A 26,994-nucleotide genomic window follows, 5' to 3' on the forward strand; every position below is an offset into this window, starting at 1 on the left:
CAGGCCAGATATCCAGGAGCCAGTGTGGTCACAGGCCCATTCTGCGCAGGAAGACATGTGCACAGCAGCCCAGACCTGTCCAGGTAAAATCCCAGGCAGGCAGGTCTGGCTTTTCACAGGGTCATGCTCAGTGGAGTGGGCTGAGGTGCAAAAGTGCCCCAGAGTTGTCTGCAGAACAGTAGCCCTGTGTCCTCTCCTCCAGCCTGAGTAAACATCAGAGTGGATCGACGGGAAGTGTCTGTCCTTTGCTCTGTTTCTCACAGTGAGCATGGTATTCTTTATAATCTTTCCTTAGAGAAGCCTCCCTAGCCAGCCTGTCCAACCTTCCCTAAAATGGGTTCCCAAGTTGAGAATGAGGCCTGCAGTGTCTCTGTGGGTGTCCTCTACAAAACAGCCTACTGCCAACCTTTTACAAACCCCACCCACACTTATTCCCCTGCCAAAGCCATGATAGTTCACATGACTTGAGTCCTCAGACCTAACTCAGAGCAAAGTTTATGAAAACCACAGCTGTGGGGTGACTCCAGGGGCAGCTGTGCCCTCTCTCTCCACCATTTCTACCCTGGAGTTCCTCACCTCCTGCCTTGCTACGCTTCTTCCTTCCAGGCCACCATTCGCCTTATCAACGGGAAGTCAGACACCCCACCAAGTTCCACACTGTGTGAGAATGATGGCTATTGTGACCAGGGTGAATCTAGAGACCCTTCTGATGAGCAGCAACCTGCTGTGCAGCTGGAGTCCAGTCTCATCTCAGCTGCAAGTCTCTACCTGGAGCCTGCACTCAGTTGGACACATCTGAAGATTGCTTCCATTCCTTTGAGTGTGTGCACATTTCTTGTTCTTGCCCAGGTAAGCAGGTGTGTTCTGACTAGCAGCTGTGGAGTTAACCTCATGTAACTTCTCTATGCTTCATGATGGACAGAAGAGAAGGCACAAGTGACTACAAGCCTGAGCCCAAACATGCAGCAGAGGGAAGTGGCAAGATGGGGCTTCATTCTGCTGTTTCAACATTTAGTGCCCTCTCTCCTTGGGCAATCTCACCTGACTCACATTTAGTCATTTCTAGGGAGTTTGCGGATTTTAATTAAGACTAGATGTCAGAGCTATGGTGAAGGTGTATGCATATCATCTCATGTCTGAAGGCTCAGTAGGCCTGTCTCCTGTGTAAGAGACTAGTCTTATGGTCAAGACCAGCCTGTACATATAGAGAAAAAGAGTCTAGTTTGGGTGGCAGTGTGAATCCTAAAAACAACAAGAACGATGACGACGACAACAGCAACAACAGGATTAGTGATATAGCTTAGTATCAGTAGCATGCAGGAGTCCCTGTGTTCTAGGCCAACATCAAATCAATGTGGTGTCTATGGCAAGAAACCTAGGATTGAAGGGTAGAAGCAAGAGGACCAGACACTCAGCATCATCCTCCCCACAGGGAGTTTGAGGACAGTGTAGAATGACTGACACTCTTTAAAAACATACACCATCCCACCCAGCCCCAAATCTTAGTACTCAACTCTGAGAAAAGTGACTTGGCAGCTCATAACAACCACACATTTCCCGTGAATCAGAAGTCCCCTCTGTGATAGAGAAGAAAACTGGGCATCCATATGTGCAGTAATTACTTCCTGTGGCTCATATCTGGAGTCGGCCTGAGGATTGAATTTGTCCCTGGTGCACAGCACTGAGGAGCTGTGAAGTAAGAACTTCCTGCCTGCCCTGTGGGAGGCGCTGAAGAGCTGTGCAGCCAGCACTCCCTGCTGGCCCTTTTGGAGGCACTGTGTAGTTGAGTGGTCCCTGTTCCCTGATAGTCCCTTAGCAGGAAATAAGAAGGAAGTTTTGAGGGCATGGGGGCCCCAAACTTTGCCAATAAGGAAGTCAGGAATTCTGCTGGCCTTGCAGCCAGTTAGAAAGTGATGGTGTACTGTCCCCTTGTGGCTGCTCTGCATTAGCACTTTGTCCATGACCTCAGGAAAGCCTGTATTCAAGTAGGGGAAGAGAATCCTTCCTTAAGTGAGGCTTGTTCCAACTAGCTCATAATTCAGTTATCACATTTATACTAATCTGACACACGGCTAGTTTCCTCTCCTCTATTTTGCAGTAAGACTTCCTGAGTGTCTTAGAAGAAAATCTCCCTATACCAGACTTCCTCCCTCTGTTCAGAAGTCCACCTTACAAATCTGCACTTCGATAGAGGTCATGGGCTTTTTATTTTAACAAATTTATATTAACATTTTCTTAGACAGGCATAGAAGGACAGAGACACATCATCACACATTGTACAAAAACATCCCTAATAGCTATGCAAAGCAAAAAGTGGAAGGATGGAGTTTTCCCTTCTTAGCTGTCACTGTGCCAAGTCAGGTAAAAGACCTGGATCTGTAAGTCAGTTGTAAGAATTTCCCATGACCATAAATGGTGCTGTTTCATTAATTCCATCCCCCAAAGAGGGGAGTTTTATTTGAAGTTAGTTTTATTACACAGGAGTTTAATTTCATAATCTGCATGATTTTTTATGATGAGATATTTCCCATGATAGAAAAGGAAAAGAAATACTTGATCAAGAGAAGAATATTTCAGAGGCTTTGCAGCTATCAGGGGATTCCATAGTGTCCCAAAATATCACCTTACTGCAGGTTTAAGAGTTCAGGTAACTACCCTAGCAGTATTTTTTGGCTGCCATGTACCTGTTTTACCCCCTTTTGTGGAGAAAAAGTTAGAAGGTTTTTGCCAATGCCCACATGGACTGTTGGGGTTCAGGTAGAGGTTTGGGGAGTAACATGGCCGGATGATTTCATTGTCCTTTCCATGCCTCTGAACCAGACTTGATTGCATAAATCAAAACAAAATAGAAAAATCAGCCTGAGGGACCTCAGATTATGGTGGCTTGGGGTCTTTGGGATGATGTCAAAGGTTGGCATGAACTCATCCAGTCCTGCTTGAACCAGAGATCCTGTTGGATCCTCATAGTGTGCCAGTTTCTGCCCCAAGTCTGCTCTGCCCTTGGGATATAATGGTACCACAGCCCACCTGCTTTACCTGAAGCACCGAAGCTTAGCCTGGTAGATGGTTTAACAGGATCTCAGCCAATGTGACTTCAGGATAAAAAACCTTCTCTGGAGACAATTTATATTGAATTAGCTCTCTTTATTAGGGGTGAAGAATGGCTGTTAAACCCTGGTGTGTGGGGAGTGTTTTGTGTTGAGTGTACATCATTTCCAGAGGCTGAGGTGCTTGAAATTCATCAGTCACATGAAGAAGAACTCGCACTGATAGCTGGGCTTGTCTTAATAAGGAGATAGGAAGTTTAAGGCAAAACCTGGCCACCAGGATCCATGACTATATTGCGTGGCAGACATGGAAGTTGTATAGGCTACATACAAGGGTCCAACTCTGGAGAGGAGGGAACAGTCCTACTCCTTCCAGTCTCAGGCTTAGGTTCTCATGGGTTGGACATATCTTGACCTCATTCTCTTGCTCCAGACTTCTTACCCCAGTCATATGGCTTTGCAGCCCCACCATGAAGGGTCTTCAACAAGGACCCTTAGGATCCCTAAAGATCAACAGCAAGGGAGAAACGGTGGGCAAGCTTACAGTCAGAACTTCTTTGACATACCTCCCCCATAAATGAGTGTTCACAAAAGAAATGTGAAAGAAAGTACAAATACAGTCTAGAAGATAAAAGGTCACAAATGTGACCACCAGCATGACTGTAGTGTGGGCTGCTCTGGTCTCAGCATAGACTCTGAGCTTCTGATTGTGGTTGTGTATATAGTGCATTCTCTGGTGGTGTCTCTTCAGGTGAATCATCATAGAGAAAACTGGTCCAGATCATGATGCTGATAAATAAAATGTCCTGGGCAAACCGCAATAAGCTAATGCCAACACTGACAACAGAGAGGGATCAGATCCACTTACCTTTAGAATCAGTGCCATTGTGTCTTTTCTGTGGACCGCTAGCATTCATTGGAATGTACGCATTATTTAAGACACTGAAAAACCAGCAACTGTAACAAAAATATCTCATGAACTTGGGGGTATTTCTCTGAGCATGACCCTTGTCCAATTACCAGGAACATGAGTGACAAACTGGTAGGTGGTCAGGGCACAGGTAGAACACATGTTTGTGCTTTGAGACACCATGTGAAAGAAGTATGAAAGTTTACCTGTGAGGTCAGTTGGAGGCTTCCTTGGAGCCAAAACTGTAATATGGTTTGGAAATGTCAAGAAGAGGAGACTGAAGGTATTGCCCACAGCTAAGTTTGATAGAATGACTTGAATGGGCCTCAGATGAGTGTCAGTCAAAATTGGAGATAAATTATGAAGAAACACAAGAATGTTGCCCACAGTCCCAACCTCAGCCTGGCAAAGCAAAAGTATCTGAAGAGCCACTTCTTCTGTAGTATTCAGGGTTTTATTTTGAGATAACATGGAGATAGCTTCATTGGATCAGGTAGGACACTGTTGTCTTCAAGAATCTTCCCAATTATTTGAGATTTTCAATTGTTTTTGGAGTCTTTTATCTCAAGAATGTGGCCCTGCTTTGTCACTACAAGAGTTTTCTCTGAAAAAAACCAAGAATATTTAATTTACACTTATTTTGCTTCCTTTCCCTCATGATGGAATTGTGCATGTGATGGAACTCTATCTCTCATGTTCAACACCATAAACACATATTTCTACACATTATGGGTTCTGCATGTGTATACATGTATATCTGTAGACATGAGTGCATTTTTGCTCCATTGGAATTCAACATTATCTTTCAAAACAATGTGCTAAAAATAGTAATTTGTTGTTGAAGAGATGGTCCTAGTCTGCTCATATTTGAGGAACTGTATTTATGCAGTTTTGATTGAACAAGCAGGCAGAACAATCATATTCATAAGATAATTAAATATTCCAAAATATAATTAAGAGATGGGGGCATGGGTCAGTGGTGAAGAGCACTGGCTCCTCTTCTAGAGGACCCACACTCCATTGCCAGCATCTACATGACCCTTGTAACTGTATGTAGCTCCAGTTCCAGGGACCTGGCACCTTCACATTCATACATACCATCAAAACACCAGTGCATATAAACTAAAAATATATCAAATAATTTTAACAAATGATAATGAAAAATTAATATCTTACTTTATATAAGAACTTGAATTAAGATCTTTATATAGAATGTTATAAAGAATGTTCCCTTAAAATAATCCAATCTGTGTTGATATACTTTTACAGTACTTATCATTGTTTAGAAAGAAAATATTTCTGAAAAAGTCAATAGCTTTCTGTTTATAAAGGACAATATTGATATATACCTGTAATATCTATTGTGAAGAAAACTGAGAGACCCAGGCATATCATTGATTCACAAATGTCCACATTTTAACTGTATTTCTAATGAATCTGATGCTGGAATTATATTGGATAAATGACCAGTTTTCATCAATCACAATCCAAAAACATTACTGTCACATCTGTTAAAGTCTTTGCATACAGAGATTTTTTTAAAACTCAGATTTTGAATGCTCCTGTTTAGTCTCCAACTTACATGGTTTATGTTGATTTTTATAAAAACAATAAGCTTTTATCCAACAACTAAAAATCTGTCATATCACATATGAAAGTCACATTAAAAGGCATTTTCAGACGAGTGCTGCACCATGACATAGACATTTCTTTTGCCTAGAGAAATCATTGACAAAATTATGTAAACTGTGGAGACAAAAACAAATTCCTTCTAATGATTAATGTTGATTTCAGAATACACTGGACTGTAGGGAGGAGAATAGAACTTTAAACAGAAACATAAAGCTGCAGGAATCTTACCTACCACAAGGATGGGGTTTACTCACAGGGATGAAGGCCTGCTCCTAATCAGGTACTGGAGAAAAAGCTCTGATTTCATTTCCTGTTGAAGATCTTTTCAGTGTATCTGTTCCCTAAGACAGATCCAAAGGAATGGTGAAGTCTCATATCTTCCAGGAAGTGTTGTGCAGATGGCTGAATGAGGTGAGATATCAGAGCCCACAAAGGGACAGACGTCGCTTAGAGAGTCCAATACATTGTCATCTGTGTTGTTACTAGGCATGGCTTTATACAGCTTCTAGAATACCTCTAAATGGAAAACACATGTATCCCCAGTACAAATCAATATGCTTTCCTTCTAGTAATCAATGATGAGGCCCAAGAGTTTTCTAGGTCATAGTGTGTAGAACAGAGGTTAAAACAAGTTTCCTTACTTTCTTTGGGGAAATCTAAGTTCAGAATTGGTGCTGTCATCAGGTGTGGAGAAGTGTACTACCAGGGAGATCAAGAGATTTGTTAGGTGTATTTCCAGGGACTGCATTACACTGTATACATTCACTGTTGCAAACTTGTGCTGACATCAGAAAACCCATAAGCATGTTATCTGGAGTCTTGCATTTTCCTATTCTTGGACAAGGATATTTTAGTTTGACAAATCAAGCAACAGAAGCCTGTGTTAACTCATATGTCCTTGGGTTATTCCAATGTCCATTTGCTTTGAGGTAGATCATGACTCATTTTCTAATATACCATGAAGGCTTATTAGAAGTATAATAGGTTGTGATATTTTCTATAGAATTCTAAATGTAAATAATCAACTTTGTACATACAGTAAAGGATATGGGCTGAGCAATCATTGACTAATAGAGAGAACCATCCCTGTTCATCCCACTGTATTCACAGTAGCCATGAAATAGAACCAGGTTAATTGTCCATCAGTTAATGAATGGATCGCTATACAATGGGGATTATACATCTCTTAAGCAAAATGTAATTATGAATGTTTTAGGTAATTTGATGATTATGCATATGATACTCCACAAATTAAAAGAAATGTTCTGCATTTTCCCCAATTTTTAGACATTAGTTTTGAATCTTGAGTTATGTGTGTTTCACTTGGAATACTTTATAAAGGTCAGGAGTGAAGTAAAATACAGATGGTTAGGGGACTTTTGTTAGAACACAGTTGTTTAAAGGATATAAGTAGACAATGGACTGTAGACAATTAATCTATCTTGGAAATATAGCATGTATCAGAGAAAAGGAAAAGTTAATAATAATATTAAGGCTCCATTAAAACCTACTAGTTTACAATTTTAAAAACATAGTTGATCTATTTCTATTTGTCATTTATATCGATATCATCTATATATCATTTATATCTATATTTATCTCTCTCTCTCTCTCTCTCTCTCTCTCTCTCTGTGTGTGTGTGTGTGTGTGTGTGTGTGTGAGAGAGAGAGAGAGAGAGAGAGAGAGAGAGAGACATGGGCAATTTCCTGTGAGACATGTAGGGTATCTAGCCAGGCACTTTGATGTTATAGATCTTTTGTTGTAGTGTTCATTCCCACAGCTCTCAAATATATACATTATCTATACAGGTTAGAGGATATTCAACAGCCTTCTCACTACTGCAAAGTGTCTGTGGATTGGGTTAGTGATGCCAAAGGATAGACTCTCTTTGAGACTAGGGATTACCTAGTTATACTTTAGAATCAATGGAATAGCCTATTTTTTAAGTAACTAAAAATGAAAATTATAGTATTATTTAAAAGCTACATACTTGAGTTATTTCTTTCATTTACATGGTATCAGAGGGGAAATTACTTATTCAATTTGTCTCCTTATCTCAACACGGATGCAATGATGTTGAGTGAAATATTTAAAAAGTGTGATTGGCACGTTCCCATGCTTGTGCCTCAAACCCTCTGCCCCAGGGACCATGCAATAGAGATTCATGGAGAGTCACTGTCCAGGAGCTTCTGAAACATCTCCACCTAGCTCGCTAGGTTCCTATTGGTGGGTTGCTACCACTCCAACCCCGTGCTTCAAATCCCTCACGACCTTTGTGGAGCACCTCAGGCAAACACACACTTGGCCACCATACCTTTCTCTCTTGAACCCAGATGAGGTGCAACATGGAGGAAAATGTAGCACAAACTTAGTTGAGAAACAATGGTAACTCAGTCTTACAGTGCAGCAAATAAATGCAATCTTGTAAGCCTTAGTAAAATCTGATCCCTCCGGTGGAAGATCCTTGCAAATCCACCATGATACTAAGAAACTCTAACAGCTACATCTGACCTCTCTACTGACCTGGTTCCTAGAGGAAGTAACTCTCTCCTGTTTCCTCTCTTTCTCTGTCCAACCAAGAAGTCCAGCCTACTCGCCCAGTGATGGGCACCTTCATTCATTAGGTGATTGGTTCACAAGAACAGCACCAGGCCCATCCATAACACAATGACACCAGTATCTAATATGCATAAGTAGCTGTTGAGCAGCCACAGAGAACTGGGTCTACCAGGAGGGAGAGCTGGGGATGAAAGAGGGACAGGCAAGAGAAAATAATGAGCCAAGACAAAATTCATTCTGATCAAGTCTCAAAGTTAAATGTTCAGCTCTCAATATATAAGGGGAAAAACCCAAAGATCTTTCTTTGCTGGATTGAATTGCAAAGCAAGCTCAATGAACAGTTTGTTTTCTTGCAGGAAGCTGAAGTGGGGAGAAGGCCTGAGACTTCCATCTATGTTGGAAGACTCCACCCAGGTCAACAGAAGACCGATTATGGTAGACAAATAAGGTTTGGTTAGCCCTCTCAAGATCAGGGGAAGGTCACACACATTGCACATACATCTAAACACACAATAAAAAAAATAAATAAATTAGTAAGACTTGAAAACTATGTGATGGAGACAGTCTAAATATCTTCTGGTTAGGTGAAGAGAGTTGTTGAGTTTAATGGTAATAAAATTAAAGGATAAAGTCACCAGAGAATCTAAGATGGTAGATGTCAGTTTGTCTCCTACAATCCCCAGGGTATATACTGAGTATACTTGCCTAAGCACCTCTGAAAATCAACAAGATAGATACACCCTTAGCCAACCTAACCAGAGGCAACTGAGACAGTATCCAAATCAAGAAAATCAGAAATGAAAAGGGAGACAAAACAACAGAAACTGAGGAAATTTAAAACCTCATCCTATCCAACTAAAAAAGCCTATACTCAACAAAACTGGAATATCTGGATGAACTGGACAATTTTCTAGTCAGATACCAAATACCAAAGTTAAATCAGGAGCAGATAAATGATCTAAACAGTCTCATAACCCCTAAAGAAATAGAAGCAATTATTAATTGTCTCCCAAACAAAAAAGCACAGGACCAGATGGGTTTAATGCAGAATTGTATCGGACCTTCAAAGAAAAACTCATAACAATTCTTTGTAAATTATTCTACTAATTAGAAATGGAAAGAACACTACCCAATGTATGGGTAGTGGCTATGTAGGCACAATTACTCTGACACCTAAACTGCACAAGACCCCAAAAAAGAAAGAGAACTTCAGACAAACTTTCTTATGATTATAGATGCAAAAATGCTCAATAAATTCCTGCAAAATGAAACCAGGAACTCATCAAAACAATCATCTATCATGATCAAATAGGCTTCATCCCAGGGATTCAGGGATGGTTTAAGATATGGAAATCCATCAACATAATCCACTATATAAACAAACTAAAAAAAAAACCAAACAAACATGATCATTTCATTAGATGCTGAGAAAGCATTTGGCAAAATCCAATACCTCTTCATTATAAGTCTTAGAAATATCAGGAATTTAAGGCCCATTCCTAAACATAGGTAGAACAATATACAGCAAATCAGTAGCCAACAGCAAGCTAAATGGAGAGAAACTTGAAGCAATCCCACTAAAATAAGGGACCAGACAAGGCGGCACACTCTTTCCATACCTATGTAATATACTTGATTTCCTAGCCAGAGAAATTAGACAACAAAAGGAGGTCAAAAGGATGCAATTTGAAAAGGAATAAGTCAAAGTATCACTATTTGCAGATGATATGATAGTATACTTAAGTGACCCTAAAAATTCCACCAAAGAACCCCTAAAGTTGATAAACAACATCAGCAAAGTGGCTGGATATAAAATTAAGTCAAACAAATCAGTGGCTTTCTTGCACTCAAAGGATAAACAGACAGAGAAAGAAATTAGGGAAAAAACTCCCTTCACAATAGTCACAAATAATTTAAAATACCTTGGTGTGACTCTAACAAAGCAAGTGAAAGATCTGTATTACAAGAATTTCAAGTCTCTAAAGAAAGAAATCAAAGAAGATCTCAGAAGATGGAAAGAACTCCCACGCTCATGGATTGGCAGGATTAATATATCAAACCTGGCCATCTTGCCAAAAGCAATCTATAGATTCAATGCAATCAATCACCATCAAAATTCCAAATCAGTTCTTCATAGATTTAGAGCAATTTGCAAATTCAAGTTCTTAGCTTATTCCCTAATGTAGTTTATGACAGCTCTAGTTATATGAAATTGAGATTGTGTGTGGACATTCCTTGTGCGCTCCAGATCTCTTGCTATGAGGTTGTTGCCTGATGCCCCAGGAGTTCTGACATTATCAGCTGGTGTGGACCATTTTTCAATCAGGAGATGTTGTGAAAACCTGCAATAAGCAAGACTTCTGAGTTTCTCAGTATAGTTCAGACATGCACAGTAGTGCTCTTTTTATTCTATTCTCTATGAGGAGTGACTATGGCCATTGAGGTATGTCTAGCCTGTGGCCTGAAGACCACTTGCATTTAGGGATAGCTATGAATGTGAACTCAACACACTTCACACACACACACACACACATACACTCACTCATGAACACATGCACTGGTGTTTGCACAAGCACACAAAATTAAAATTCTAAAAAATAATGAATGCATAGGAAAATAGAAACATTTAATAAAGCAATACAGTCTGAAAACTTCCTGCTATTATGAAAATTTCATCCAAATGATTATCAAACAAGGAACCCTGGGTAGGAAAAAAAGTAAAATAATACTTTCATATTCGGGCTAATAGAGTCCAAAGGGAAAGTGGAATACTCTAGAATGTCATTTTGTAAACATAATGATTACAGAAGATCAGAGTACTTTTTCTAAAATTTATTCTCTTACATCCCAGTATCAACCACTCCTTCCTCCCAGGGCCCCGCCCTCATACAGCCTCTACCCCCTTTCCCCTCCCCTTCTCATCAGAGAAGTGGGAGCCCCCCTCGAAGCCCAGGTGTCAGAGCTCTTAAAATCAAATGACAGAAGGCAGCTTTGCTAATTCTGGTGGGATTTCTTTCATGAAGTTTCCTCCAAGGCATAAACATTCTAAACTCCACAAGTTCTGGATCTCTGCGGGCTGGGATGTTCTGCAGCCGGTTGCCGCCCAGGCTGAGGGTCTGCAGCTCCAGCAGCTAGGCGGGCACCTCCTGGTAGCAGCCGCCTCTAAGGTTGAGCACTGGAGGCTGCAGCAGACAGAGCGGCGGCCAGGCAGCGAGCCTGGGCAGCCAAGCTGGTTGTGCGCAGGCCGCTCAGCAGTGGCAGCTCGGGTCCCAGCGCCTGAGATCATTGCCGCCCCCTTCTGTCCAGGAGCTGGAGGTGCAGGAAGCCGCCACCCAGAGCCCGCGGCAGTGACGTCAGGCCATTGTAGGGCAGAGGCAGCCACAGCAGCCTCTTCCGCGGGCCCTGCTGCTCCTCGGTGCACACCTCCAGCTGACTCCTGGGCCTTGGCCAATGCGCTGAGCAGGACCATTTGAGTTCGGCCTCCCCGGGCAAGCAAGGCCTCCTCCATCCCGCTGGATGCCAGGCCACAAGCCTAGGCAGTCCCAGAGCTGAAGCAAGCGCCCTGTTGGAAGTGGGGAGGCCTGGCCCGGGCGCTCACCCACACACGCAGCCCTCCCCTAACTTTTTCTAGTTCCTCTTAAAAATGTTTCAGTTTTAAAATTTTATGTGAATGGACTTGTGTCTGCTTATATGTCTATGTACTACATGAATTCAGGGTCTGCAGAGGTCATTAAAGGGTGACTGATACCCTGGGACTGGGGACACATATGGTTGTGAGCTGCCATGTGAGTGCTAGGAACCAAATATTGTTTCTCTGCTAGAACAGGATATGCTCTCTCCTAAACTCTTAATTTTTTCTATTTATTTATTTATTTATTTACTTACTTACTTACTTACTGATTCACTTTACAAACTGTTTGCACCCCTCCACTTCCCCTTTTCCTCCCAGTCTCCCTCACCTCTCCCTCTCACATCAGAGAAAAGGGAAGTCCCTCCTGGGTACCAACCTACCCAGGCACCTCAAGTTACTGTGACACTTGGCACAGTCTCTCCCACTGAGGCCAGACAAAGCAGCCCAGTTAGGGGAACAGGATCCACAGTCAGGCATCTGAGTCAGGGACAGCCCCCAATCCAGTTGTTGGGGGTCCTACATGAAGACAAAGCTGCACATCTGCTACATAAGTGCAGGGGCCTAGGTCCAGCACTCCTATGTTCCTTGGCTGATGCTTTGTCTCTTGGAACTCCCAAGGGTATTGGACAGTTGACTCTGATGGTCTTCTGTGGAGTCCCTATCCCCTAAAGGTTCCCCAATCCTCCCCACAACTCTTCCATGACTTCCTGAGCTTGGTCTCACATTTAGCTGTGAGTCTTCTCATCTCTTTCAGTAGCTGCTGGGTGGAGCCTCTCAGAGGACAATTAGTGTGAATCCAGGCTGACAGATACAAACATAGCCTGAGGCTCCAAGGTAGGAAGGCAGGCCTATGATGTACTATTGATCCTTGGAGGACAGATCAGCACATTTATGTCTGTCTTACACAGGGCACCTATTTATCTAGGCCAGCAGTGACAAACTTAGCTGTCAATAGTGTCTTCACATCTTCTATCATTGTGACAAGGCTTTGACCAACAATGAGGTATCAAAGCCTCACAATGTGGCCGTGTGAATCCACTGTCCATGCAGTCACAGTAGTAGTTGTTTCCTCCATCCACACACAGATATCCATGGAGTCATGACTGACTATGTCACATCATCAAAGTTGAGTTCCAAGTGGTCTCCAAGAAGTCTAGGTGCACAGTCACAGAAGTGAGTCCCAAGAGCATCCTGACTCATGGGCATCATGTAGACACAGCTGGGATCCACACCCATCAACTACCAACTCACAGTTCACTATAGAATACTCTCAAGGACAGACTCATGTGTCTACTCACTGAAGTCTCCCAGAGTTTTAAACATTGTGGTTTTTTATGTATGTATGTATGTATGTATGTATGTATGTATGTATGTATGTATGTGTGTATGTATGTATGTGTGTCTACGTATGTGTGTCTATGTATGTACGTTTATATGTATGTATGTGTATGTATGTGTGTATGTGTATGTATGTATGTATGTTTATGTATGTATGTAAGCATGCATGTATGTGTGTGTGTGTGTGTGTGTGTGTGTAGGTGTTTGAACACTCTCCTGTGGGTGCCACAGAGGTTAGAAGACAACATTGCAGCCTGTGGAGCTGCTGTTACAGATGTTTGTGAGGAATCTAAGATGGATTTTGGGAGCTGAACCCCAGTCCTCTGCAAGAGCAACAAGTACTCTTGACTTCTGAGCCTTCCTTCCAGCCCTTTAAAGGAAAATTTTAGTTAGCTTGCAAATAAGAGGATTCACAATTACATTTTATACACATGTTATAACACTTTGTTTTGTCCATCTTCCTCCCACCACCCTCCTTCCTCATCTTCATCCCACCACCCTCCTCCCACCACCCTCCTTCCTGCAGCATGCTGCCTTTTTCTATCACTTTCCTTCATCTAAATAATGACTTCTACTTTCTTTCCTTTTCTTTTATTGAAGAGAGAATTTTGTTTTTTCTTCACATAACATTCTGATCACAGTCTTCCTTCCCTCTACTTCTCCCATTCCCTCCCTACCTCTTCTTCCACCTGGATCTACTCTCTTTCTACCATTAGGAAAAAAAATAGACTTCTAAGAAGGAATACTTCTAAGAGCTATGAAAACATGAAATGTAATGATTACAATAAAAATCTGTTATACTGGAGTTGTACAAGATAAACAAAGAGAAGGAAAAGTGCCCAAAAGAAGGCATAAGAACCAGTGACACACTCATTCACAGACTCAGGAATCCCATAACAAACCTACATTTGCACTCATAATATATGTGCAGAGGACCTTGTGCCAACCTGTGTGGGTCCTGAACTTGCTGCTTCAGTCTGAGTTCATACAATCTTTGCTCCTGGTGACTGAGAGGGCCTGTTTTCTTGTTGTCCTTCAACCCCTGCTGGCTGTTACACTCTTTATGCCTCCACTTCCATGGGGTTTCCTGAGCCCTCAGGGGAGGGATTTAGTAAACATAACCAATGTAGGGCTGAGTGTTTCTAGCTCTCTCAGTCTCCTCATGTCTGGCTGTGGGTCTCTGTATTTGTTTCCATCTCCTGCAGGAGGAATTTTCTTTGGTGATGGCTGAGCAAAGTGCTGATCTGTGAGTATGACAAAATGCCATTAGGATTAGTTTGATGGCCACTTTTTTCTTTTGGACGAGTATCATTTGGTTTTGCCACTTAGTTACCCAGTCTCAGGTATCTGGCCACCCAACCAGAGTTGGGTGTGGGTTCCTTCTTGTGGAGTGGGCCTTAGGTCAAATCAGACACTGACTGGTTACTCTTACAAACTTTCTGACTCTATTGCACCAGCATATCTTGCAAGCAGGGCACCATTGTGGATGACTTGGTGTTTATGTATTGCTTTTTGTAGCATGCAGAGTACCTTCCTGTACCAAAGGCAATAGAACACAGGGTTAAAGGCTTTGTGTAGGCATATCAGCTTGGATTCTGCATGTTCATTGAATTGCTTAGTTCTTTTCAGAAATGGTCTCTGCTGTCAGCAAGCTATAGTCCTGAAAATAACCTGGGCTGCTTGGGTATTCTCACAAGACAGCTCTGAACAAGTCAATTCGATATAACCTAAGCCCAGGTCTGGAAACTTCAAATGGCTTCTCCCATTATTTGATGATTTCATTTAGATCACACTTATATATGTATACATTTTAGGAAGATTCTACTGTACAGGTTTCCATACTACCCCTCAAATGGCCCTTATATTAGACATCTCTCCTCTCCAGTTCCCCACTTGATCTTCCCATTCCAGTCCCCCTCAATGGTAACTATCTATTCTACTTCTCTTTCCTAACACAATCTAGCTAGACCCCCACTGTCTCTAAATCTATACCTAATTTCTGTAGTTCTACTGATGGTAGCTAGTTTAACATTGACTCAACAGGTAATATCCACATATACTGGAACATGTAATATTTATCTGGGTGGGTTATTCCACGCAGGAGGTTTTTCTCTATTTTGTTTTCCTTTTAATTCCACTCACTTACCTATGAGCTTCATGATGACACTTTTTTAAACAATTATTTTTCCCATCTGCTGCTGGAAGAAGCCTTTCTGATGATGACTGGACAAGGCACTGATCTGTGACTATGCTAGAATACAATTAGGAATCATTTCATTAATTTTTTTGTGCCTGTTGTGTTTGGGTCTACTGGAGGTTTAAGGGTGTTGTAGCAGGATCTTGAGGGAGACCTAGTCTTATCTTACTAAGGAACTGCCACACTTACATCCATAGTGACTGTACACGTTTGTATTCCTTCCAGCAATGGATGAATGTTTCTCTTTCTCCATATCCTTGTCACGATAACCTGACACTACTTTATTGATCCTAGTCATTCTGACAAGTGTAAGATTAAGTCTTAAAGTAGGTTTGATTTGCTTTTCCCTGATGTACAAAGGATGCTGAACATTTCATTTCTTTAAGTGTTTCCAAGCCATTTGAGATTCCTTTTTGATGAAACTGTTTAGATCTATACCCTATTTTAAAAAACCTGCATTGTTCTATTGATACTTGAGTTCTTTGTATATTTAGGATAGAAGCCCTATGTTGGATGTGTAGTTCATAACAATCTTTTTCTGTTTGTGGACTGCTGCTTTGTCTCAATGACAGCATTTTTTTTTCTGTTTTCAGTTTCACAAGGTCCCGTTTATCAGCTATATATCTCAGTATCTGTGCCAACTATCTTTTTTTTTTTTTTTTTTTTTTTTTTTTTTTTTTTTTTTTTTTAGAAAATCTTTCCCTGTGCAGATGCATTCAAGGCTATTTCCTTCTTTCTCTTCTGTCAGGTTCAGATTCAAACTCCTGCATCCATCTGGGGCCGCACTTTGTACACAGTGATAAATGGGGTTCTATTGTCATTCTTCTACATGTAGCCATCAAGCATGACCAGCACGCATTGTTATAGATGCTTCCCTTTTCCCAGTGTGTATTTCTGGTTTTTTGTTTTTAATGAAAAAAACAGGTGTCCATAGGCGTGTGGATTCATATCTGAGTCTTTAATTTGATTCTATTGATCAATGTATCTGTTTCTTTTGCAGTACCATGCTATTTTTATTACTACAGCTCTGAAGCACAACTTGAAACCAGGGAGAGTGATACTTCCAGTAGTTCTTTATAATCCAGGATTGTTTTAGCTTCCCTGTGATTTTCGTTTTCATGTGATGAAGGGCCCATCTTAACACTACACACTCGATTTTGCTTTCAGATTCTGTTTTATGTTTAACTTGCCATCTGAAATAACTCAGCTACTGGAAAAATACCAACTTGTTTTAAAAGCCATGTCAGCCTGGTAACAATCCCAGTTCTCCTTGGCAAATAGTCACTTCCCTCCTAGCAACAACCTATCAGTTCTTAAGTACCTAATGTCTAAAGTAGATTGATTTAGCTAGCAAAGTAGATTGATTTAGCTAGCAACCATTGTTCATACCAAGCTGAAATCATCACTAGCTAATAGATGAGAACCAAGCAAATGTCAACTGCCCATGTAACTGCCACGTTGGAAAGTTGCTCACCCTGCTATCATGATAAATAGGCAAGGTTTGTACCAGCACTGGACCTTCCACAGTTTTCAGTGTGCTTAGAGATTTGGGGGTCTGTGCTTGAGCTGGAATAAAGACTCTTTGGCTTTGCATAGATGTTGGACACCTGGTGGTCTCTGATGGTCTGTGGGGACAATTCGATCTGGGCATAACACCATATACATTAATAGTAAATATTAAAAGTACAAAAAGAAGGCCAGGAGGCTGAGGTCTGACAGACTCCCTGACAACCTCTTCACACACACACACACACCATGAGTGAGAACAAGAGGTAATTTCCCAGGGTCACCTTGCTCACAGGGAACTAACCAGACTAGGTGAGATGGTTTCTAAATCTGAGCTTCTGCCTGGGAGGGACTGGAGCTGCATCCCAAGGCATGGATTTCTGGAGAGTATCCTGAGATCTCGGGATCTTCCTCTACCTGCTGAGGCCTCTCAACTTCATGGTGTACCTGTGCCCTGCCCCCAAAGCCCCTGCCTCCTACACTCCCACACTCCCACACTCCCACACTCCCACACTCACTCACAAAAACATCTCTTTAACAGCTTCTACATTTGAAACTGACAGATGTGCAAGATAGCAGCTTGGTGCCACCTCTGCAGATGAGACCCAGCTTTTTGAATGAAAAGGAATTATTTTCAACAAGGCTCAGGGTGTGTGTGTGGGGGGGGTGTATGCATGTGTGTAACTGTACTTGTGAAAGTATAAGTGTGAGGCTTCTTCCATCATCAAAATCTATCTTACTGTATCCCAGAATCTTACTGCATTCCCTCTCTAGGTTCCCTGTTTCCCTCTTTTTCCATCATTGTTTTTCTTACCTGTCACAGTCTAGCTTTGTTTCTGTGTCTGAAAGCTCCAGAAATAAAGAGATAATTTTCTGGTTCTAATTTTGTCTCTGGTCCCTTTTTGGTCTCATGAAGGTCTTGGGGACATAGCTCAAACATTAAGACCCGAGTACAGGTTTCTAGGTGTCTTTTAAAAAGCTGGGTGCAATGGTAAACATATATATATATATGTAAACATATATATATATATGTAAACATATATATATGTAAACATATATATATGTAAACATATATATGTAAACATATATATGTAAACATATATATATGTAAACATATATATATATATGTGTGTGTGTGTGTATATCTGTGTGTCTGTGTATGTATCTGTATGTGTGTGTGTGTCTGTGTATGTATCTGTATATGTGTATATATGTATACTTCTAAGTATGTATACATGTATATGTGTGTGTATCTGTATATGAATATATACATACATGAATAGGTGTGTATATTTGTATACATGTACATATTTTTATATGTTTGTCTATATGTATATTTATGGGTGAATGGGTGTATATGTAAATTTATGTACCATAAACCACACACACAATACATGCACTCACAGAACAAACAGCCAATTTTCTTCTAGAACATAGTGCTTCTGTCCTGTTATTTGCATGGGGTCACTCTGGTAGCCATTCACTCACTCATTTTTCAGCAAAACTCAGCAAATGGAATCTAGTTAAAGGTCATGGAATATAGCTTCTTCAGGAAGTGTTAGGTAAATACCAATCCTAAGTGCTGTCTTGCCTGAGCAGGCAGTCCTTAGGGGCTAGAGTGTATACCAAGACTTCTGAAGGTCTTGAGAGCATGCCACAGGTCTGGGAGGAAGTTGGACCCCATCTTTAAGGGAGACTCTAGGTCATATGCAAGAACGTCTATCAAGGTTGATACCCCAACAAGAAAGGACTTTTTCTTCTCACCACTTCAAAAAAAAATTAAAATCCACAAAAAAAAAAATGAATTCCAGTCTCCAAATTCCAGCTAGGGCTATTAGGTTTAGAGGTGCTGTTTCCTAAGGGGCAAAAGAGACAGGGGTGAGAATATCTGGGGAGGAAGGTGACTCAGACCTCCTAGGGTGTGTTCTAAGATGTCTGAGAGTTGCCCAGCACCTGCCCCAGTCTCCAAACTCCAGAAACAGGGTAAGCATGATTCCTCTTCCTTTCCTCACCTTCTTTTAACCCCTCTCTCCACCTGGCCAGAGGAAGGCAAAACCATGGAACTCAAGAACACTTTGCTAACATTTGAACGTCCTCTAGCCTGACTTCTCCCCACTTCTTTCATTTTCTCTTGTGTTTTAAGACAATCTCTTGTAGCTCATGCTGCCCTCCTTAGATAGCCTCTTGTAGCACACGCTGGCCTCTAACTTGCTGTGTAGCCAAAGCTGACTTTGAACTCTTGTTCCCACCACTCAAGTGCTTACCATGCCAAGTTTTATCTCCTTGAGAACCTCTGGAGAGAGGCCTGCTATCTGTACAAACAGACTTCTCTAATTGGAAACCTGTTAGAACATTCTTCTGCAGACTGAAATGAAAACTAGACTGGACCACGCTTGTCTTCAGGCTCAGGGGAGCTTCTGGGTTCTTCCTTGTTACCTGGCATCCACTGGATTGCTAACTGGACCCTTCTGGAACTGGCTCTCCTCCTGGCTGTGGTTTACATGTGATCACTGCGGTCTGAAGGAGCCTAGACTGATCTTGAGAGACCTAATCTTTTAAGTTCAGACTCCATTTTAGAGCACCTGACCTAAGTTTGAACTCAGGTAAACTAACAGGCTGGTACCTAGCATTAGTTTCTAAGTTGCCCCCCTGTTTCTAGGTTTATAATCAAGAAGGCCAGAGTTTCCAGGTTATACCCTCAACAAGACCAGTGTCTTCAGTTTATTCCTCCAACAAACCCGCACCCCTTAGCCACCCCTTGCCTAATGACCACCAATGCAGAGAGGAGCAGAAGTTAAGTCTATGATATGACTCCCAGAACCATCCAATTATGTTAAAGGCCACAGCAGCTTCCTAATTAGATGCTTGCACACGTACTCCCTGCTTGCTGCTTACTATAAAGCCTTGCCCCATAGACATTCAGGGCTCCCCAACACCAAAACCATCCTTTGTGATGGTGGTGCATTGGGGGGGGGGGGTTGTCCAAGCTATCTCAAATGCAATAAAGACCCTGCTGTGAGTTGCATCATATTGGCTCCTGTGTGTGTTTTAGGGAACCACCAACATTTCCCTGGCACAACAATTTCATAGCAGATGAGCTGAATGGAGGAACAAGAAATATCATGGGTGTGTATATAGAGCATTTTGTAGGTAACATGAAGAGACCCAACATAGATTGAGAAGGTAGAAGTAAGCCTAGATCCTGGTCCTGCCTCTCTTGGGCATTATACTTTTTTGCCTCTGTGTCTCTAGGATCCTGTCCTAGTCCAAAGAGGTACAGAAAACTAGATCTCACCCCTTAGTTGCTTACACAGTCTATCTCATGTTGCTACCTTCTGACCACTGAAATCTGAAGTTTAGAAGAAGGGCAGGGTGTTATTGTATTAGGTTGGTCAGATAAGACAAGTTTTCAGAAAATCAAATACCCATTAGTTCCCATAAGAACAGGCCCCTCTCTTAACCATCCCAGCACCATTTCTGCTTTCCATTCAGTATTCCAGCACAGCACAGCCTGAGATAATCACCACTCAACAATGTTGTTGCTTGGCTTTGAACATTTATTGTGTTCGTCCTCTATACAGCTTAGCTGGGTACTGGGGATACATGGAGGAATAGTATGTGTCTCTTGAGGGAGAAGCCAACAGCTAAACATATAAAGGTATTTTATTTTTTATTTTAAATTTTAGTTAATTTTTATGTGTATCAGTGTTTTAGGCCATCTGCTAATCAGGCAACTCCAAAGGGTGAGTACCTCTACCCTGACTGCTCCTACCTCTTGGGAGTTTGTAATTTTCTTGCAAAGTGAGGAGCCATGACTGGAGGGGGCACTATAGTTTTTGGATTCTTTAATGAGAACATAGATCAGACCCTCCTCCTTGCCCAGCCTCTGGATAGGTACCAGCTAGGTCTGGCGATAGCAATGTCAGTACCAGCCACCTACTCTGGGCATAGCTCAGCACCATCAGGCTGGGTTTCTCGAGAGCAATGACCTGGTACAGCATGGGTCTGGCAGCCTTCCCTGCACAGTAGAGCCCACAGCCCTTAAAGGACTGCTGTGCACAGAGATGAGATGGTAACCACAGTCCTGCTGAGGCCAGGGCTATCTGGGAAGGCATTTGGGGTGCCTGAGGTCAAGCAGAACATGGAGGACAGGTTGAGAGCACAGGAGTGCACCTCAGCTAGGTCCTTCTCATTAAGGAAGCCTTTGTAAACATACCCATTAGTGCCTGAAAAATCAAACAAACAAACAAAACCAAATAAAACATGATGTGACCAAGCTGGCTCTGTCAGTCAACAGGGTCTCAAGTGAGGGACTGAGGATTGAAAAAGAAAAACAGACATCATCATTACAGGACTCCAGCCCACACAGAGGCTGAAGCAGCTTTATTCTTTCCCAGCCTTCTTTTATATTATTGTACGTACATCCAAAACTCATCGTCAGTTCTTAGATCAAAGACAAAGTAATCAAGCAAAGTAGTACACAAGGAGATTACACAATAAAGTCACCATGCAGAGAGATCGCATAAGGAAGGAATTCAGCAAAGCCATAAGCAAAGCCCCACAGTCACTGTTTCTAATGCTCCTATCTCCACCTTCCTTGTCCAAGCCCAGTGACAAATGCCAAGTTCCTAGAATTGTTGAGAGCACCAAAAGCTCTCAACAATGATGGGAGAAATGTCACAGCAGCCATGGTGCTCTTCTCCTTGGGCCTTCAAAACTTCCTCCCCATAGCTCTTGGCTATCCCTCTGCCCCAACTCTGCAGACACCCCTAACACAAGCTAAGAATACACCTGAATGTTCTTTAGAAAAGCAGAGGGATTTGCTCAAGATGTCTTGAACTCACACACCCGCCAAGAGGTTCTTTAGAAAACCTGGTTAGGTTCTTCCTTCAGTGACACAGGTACATCTTCTCTCCTCTTGGACTTCAGACTTTTGGGGGCTTGCCCTCCAATACCCAAAGGGCATAAGGTGAAATCTTCCAGCACCAGTTTGGTTGGGAGTCTCACCTGCCTTGATGAAGTGCAGGTGATGCTATCCCTCAGGCCTAGGGAGCTCACTCACATTGCACAGCAACTGCTGCAGGCTGGCCTTGGATCCCAGACTGGAGGACCCACCACTCCTCCTGAGTGGCACAAACAGTTCCCGTTTCCCGCCAGAAACTAGTGAACGCTGGCTGGACTCAGGCCGACCCCCTCAGGCACCCAAAAGCCAAAGTATGGCTGGGAGCTGAGAAAACAGGCTTAATCATTCTCTAAGTGAAAGGACGCGACTAACAGTTGGTTAGCGGGGCAAGGAACAGGCACAATTAGCAGAAGGGAGCCTCCAAACATGATGGAAGAGGAGGGTGGCGGCGACATTTTTGTCTCTCTCATTCTGTTTTCTGTTTAATGTTCCTCTCCTCCTTGCCACCACCGCTGCCTGCCCTCCCGCCCTCACTCACCAGCCCGCCCACCCACTGTCCCCTTTTCAAAGACTAAATACAGAGTTAAATTTAAAAAGTGGTAGGATGGTTAAAAATCCCATTTCTGTCTTTGCTTCCTTGCTATTTGTTTGCTTGTTTGTTTGTTTGTTTTTGTTCTGTTTTGTTTTTCTAGGAATACCTTTTCAAAGTGATTTGTTTTCACTTTGGCCAGAAAGTAATTATTTTTTGCACTGCTTTCCTTTGGTCATGTGAGTGGTGGTGGTGGTGGTGTGTGTGTGTGTGTTGGTATATCTGTTCTTTTCCTTCCTTCCTTCCTTCCTTCCTTCCTTCCTTCCTTCCTTCCTTCCTTCCTTCCTTCCTTCCTTCCTTCCTTCCTTCCTTCCTTTCTACCAATAGCTTATCTGCCTATTTCCAGTTCCTGACTGCTAGAGTTACTAAGTTTATACAATACAGAGTTCAGCAAGGGAACCAGGGATACACCTGGGGGTCTGAGATCATCAGAGATCAGCATTAGTGGCAAAGGGGGATTTCCGCCCAAGGTGGTTACAAATAGAATATATTGCCAGACAACTTGGGCCAGATGGGGAGGAGGGGGAGGAGGAGGGGGAATAACAAATGCGATGATGTTTAAGATAATTTTGATAGACTCCCTCATTCACAGCAGCACTCAGAGAAAAAAAAAGGCTAAGAGCCTGCCTCAGTGAGACCATGTGTCTGGGTCCCAGAGGGTTAGGGAGGCATAACATGGTTCAAGAAGCTGCAATTTTGGTGAAGGTCTGTAAGTATCCTTGTAGTTTACAAGATGGCCTTCTTTGGTAAATCAGACAGCTAGAAGGAGTACTGTATTCCTACAACTCAAATCCAGCCTAAATTCTTAATACTATTATATACTGCTAGACAAGATACAGTGTATAATCTCTATTGTTAAAAGTCCTATGTTGGATACAGAGGAGCTTGTCCCTAATGCCAGCAATAAAGAAACAGAAGCAGGTTGGAGAATGGCCTGCTCTTCACAGTAGTTATAGGCCAGCTGCATCTACATAGTGAACTCTACTCAAACAAACAAGCAAGCAAACAAACAAACAAATAAATTTAAAAAAATCAATTCATATTTGAAATTTTGGATTTGGCTCAGCTGAAAAGACTGTCCCTGGAACACACTAATAAAAGTTAAGGGAAAAAACACATAGAAAAAGAAAGATGGCAGGAAGGCTGGAAGGCAGCAGGCTGGAAGTCTGTCCCCACCATCACAAGACCCTAGATAGAGTTCCCATATGAAAAGTAACTCTACTAACTGAAGATTTACCTGGTGTCATAACAAGCAACTTACCCAAAATGTAAATGTGAGGAAAACATATTTGTTCAAAGACTGTGGCAGACGACTAAACACATGGACAGAGGAAGTCACAGGTGGGAGAGGGCAAACTTGCTCGGGCCTGTGGAGAGGATGACAGGCAAGGAAGAAGAGACCTCTGAGCCACAGGCAGTCATGAATGGGGAAAAGCTGGCAATCTATTGTCAGGGCCCCAGGAGCCTTCAAGGGCAGACAAAGGAGGGATGCTGGGGGATGAACACAATATACACTGCTTGAGGCAGCACAGGCTTGGGTGTCTGGGCTCAGGATTCCTGTGGGATCCATTACAGAGAGCTGGCAAGCACAGCAGAATCATGGGGATTGTAAGCAACAGTCACCTTAATGTACAGCAACACAACCCTGTCCCCATTTGACCAAGCCCAGATTGGACTCTAACACCCACCCAAACCACACGGGGATTCCACCTTGCCCAGTAAGGGGGGCAGAAAAGGCTACTCCACCCCTCGCCCTCGCCCTCTCCTTGGGAGGAGTCCCTGAGGAACCCAGCCACCACCCACCTCTTTAGCCTGCCTTAAGAGGTCTAGGGAGCTGTGGGGGCCTGTGACAGTGTGTCTGCTTGTGTCTTGTGTCTCTGTCTGTCTGTCTGTCTGTCTGTCTGTCTGTCTCTGTCTAATGTTGCAAGGGTGAATTTTGAGAGGATTAGCACATTTATGTGTGAGTGAATTGGTAGACCCTGGTGCGTGAGTTCATGTGCTGGTATGTGTGGGTGTGAGAGCAAGCAGGAGACTGTGTGATGGGTGTGAGTGTGTGTTGTCATCCTACCTTCTGCTAATGTGCCTCTGTGTGTGTGTGTGTGTGTGTGTGTGTAGCATGAGGGCCCTTCCTGCATACTTGCTCTTATCAGCCAGTAAACACAAGTGTGTGTGTGTGTGCCTGGGGGATTGGGTGGGTGTGCCAGCCCGCTAGTGTGGGAGTGCTGTGTGTATATATGTGTGTGTATGTGTGATGGCATGTGTGCTTTGGGGCTGGAAGCGCTCACACGGGCCCACGCAGTGCGATCATGCTTGTGAGTGCGTGTGTGAATGTGCGTGTGTGTGCAGGCATGTGTGTAACCAGTCCTCAAGTTCCCACTTCCGTGCATCAGTAGTGTGTGTGGGCCGTCGCGCTTTCTTGCCCGTGTGCGCCCGCAAGCCCTTGCTTGTTTCGGGCGCATTGTGCCCCTGTGTGGGTATTGTGTGTGCGCCCGCTCGCTCCAAAGGGAGGGCAGGGAGAGTGCCTGGCTCCCAGGCTAGCCTGTGCTGCTGGGTGTGGCTGTGCGGATGCTGGGTGGGATGGGATGCCAGCCATCCACAGTCGGTCGAATTCCCTTGCGTGTCCAGGCTGAGGGTCCCAGTCCGGGGATGGACGGAGGGACAGAGGGACAGAGGGACGGACGGTGCAGTGAGCGAGGTGGGGCCCAGCGTCCCCGATTCCAGATTCCAGAAGCTGGACCGTCCTCCTAGTCCTCCTAGTGCGTCCGGGGCAAGAGGAAGTCACGGGTGGGTGGGTGGGTGAGGACGCTGGTCCAAGAACCTTCAGGGAGGGGAGGGGAAGGGAGGGGAGGGGAGGCGAGGAGAGGGGAGGGGAGGGGAGGAGCAGGAGAAGGAGAGATCTCTGTGGGGCCAAGGCTGGCACTCACTGTCTGGGCCCTTGCTCCATCGGGGTGGCCAGAGGAGGGCTGAAGGGGTTCGGGGAGGTTGTAGGCTGGCAGTGTGGGCTGGCGCGTGTATGTGGGGCTCAGGCCGGGCAAAGGGCCGTGCGTGCGTGCGTGTGGTTCTTGGTGTGTGGTGCGGTACAGTGCATGTGTCTGTGGGGCCCTGGACTCGCATGGGCTCGGCGTCGGGCGGGTGGGCAGGCGGGCGGGCGGGCGTGCGGGCGGGCAGCGTTGACAGTGGCGGCGGGCGGGTGCCGTCAGCAGGCTCTTGGGGCTTTCCGGAGTGGCAGCCGTCGTCTACGGCCATACCACCCTGAACACGCCCGATTGTGCCCGATCTCGTCTGATCTCGGAAGCTAAGCAGGCCTGGGGAATACCGGGTGCTGTAGGCTTTTTGGACTCCGCCCCGTCGTGTCCTCTCTTGCTTTTGGTCACTGTCAGGACCACAGCCGGCCGCTCAGGTTTCTTTGGGGGGGGGGGAGTTAGAGACAGGGTTTCTCTCTGTGGCCCTGGCTGTCCTGGAACTCACTCTGTAGACCAGGCTGGCCTTGAACTCAGAAATTCACCTGCCTCTGCTTCCCACTGCCCAGTGCACCCCACCATCTTATCTGCATATTTCCAGCTCCTGACTTCTAAAACTACTGAGTTTATTACATAATACAGTGTTCAGCAAGGCAGGCAGGTACACACCTGGGGGGAGAGAGAGAGAGAGAGAGAGAGAGAGAGAGAGAGAGAGAGAGAGAGAGAGAGAGAGAGAGAGAGAGAGAGAGAGAGAGAGGAGAGACAGAGAGAGAGAGGAGAGAGGGGGAAAGAGAGAAAGGAGAGGAAGGAGAGAGAGGGAGGAGAGACAGAGAGAGAGGAAGGAGAGAGGAGAGACAGAGACAGAGAGTGACAGACAGAGAGAGAGAGAGAGAGAGAGAGAGAGGAAGGAGAGAGAGGAGAGACAGACAGAGACAGACAGAGAGACCATAAACCAGGCACCCAGCACCACCTTCCCTTGATTGTTTGTTTTATCCCAGGTTAATAATTATAGTTATATTTTTCCTGTTCATTGACTTAGTTGGGGCAGGCAGGGGAGTCTCTACATAGCCCTGGAAATCACTATCTAGATCAGACCTGCCTCCAATTCACAGCATTGCCTCTGTTTCCTTCCTTTCTGAGTGATGGGATGAAAGGCATATATGGCCACACCCGGTTCTGTTATTTCATTAACCCCAGGAAAGGTTATTTTGGATATTGTTTTGTTTTGGTCTCTGTTTTAGATTTTTTCTTTTTCTTTACTGTGTGTTTAGTTCAAATTCAATTTGTGTGTATGTGTGTGTTTCCCCGGAAGGTGTGATTGCTCATTGACCTCACCAAGATGGAAGGTGACCTGTGGATGGCAGCCATCTTAGCTGCCGGCTGACTGACCTCACCATGATGGCGAGGTGTGACCTACCTTTTCCTTTCTTTCCCAGCCGCTAGGGGACCAGAACTGCAGCTAAACCAGTGTAGAACGGTGAGAAGGCACTGAAAAGCCACCAGAAAGAAGCCACAGCCACCTGTTTTTCTCCTGCTTTTTGTCTATTACTTTTAAGTGTCAGATGAATCGAACCTTTTAAAATTTTTATTTTTTTATTAAAATGCATAATAAAAGATAAATATAATCAGTCATCCTGGAACTCCTCTTGTATGCCAGGCAGAGTTAGTTACTTGGTTAGTTAGCTAGACAGTCAAAATAGGTTAAAATTATATAAACATAAA

At 43.6% G+C, this 26,994-nt stretch overlaps 1 protein-coding gene and 1 pseudogene across 2 annotated transcripts in view; one reads left to right on the forward strand and one right to left on the reverse strand.

The window, feature by feature from the left end:
- LOC127664908 (ubiquitin-conjugating enzyme E2 pex4-like) overlaps nt 1-26,994 on the forward strand; it is a 239,713-nt gene that overhangs the window by 204,377 nt on the left and 8,342 nt on the right. Inside the window, exon 10 of one of the 2 annotated variants that reach the window (XR_007973275.1) lies at nt 607-849. The gene's annotated coding sequence lies outside the window, so the exon portion shown is untranslated. Of the gene's footprint in view, nt 1-606; nt 1,048-26,994 lie in introns of those variants that run through there. The other variant, XR_007973274.1, reaches the window with a different exon arrangement.
- LOC127664907 (vomeronasal type-1 receptor 1-like) lies at nt 3,498-4,466 on the reverse strand (annotated as a pseudogene).

Source organism: Apodemus sylvaticus, chromosome 14 (assembly GCF_947179515.1).
Source record: "Apodemus sylvaticus chromosome 14, mApoSyl1.1, whole genome shotgun sequence".
In the NCBI taxonomy this organism is placed as follows: Eukaryota; Metazoa; Chordata; class Mammalia; order Rodentia; family Muridae; genus Apodemus; species Apodemus sylvaticus.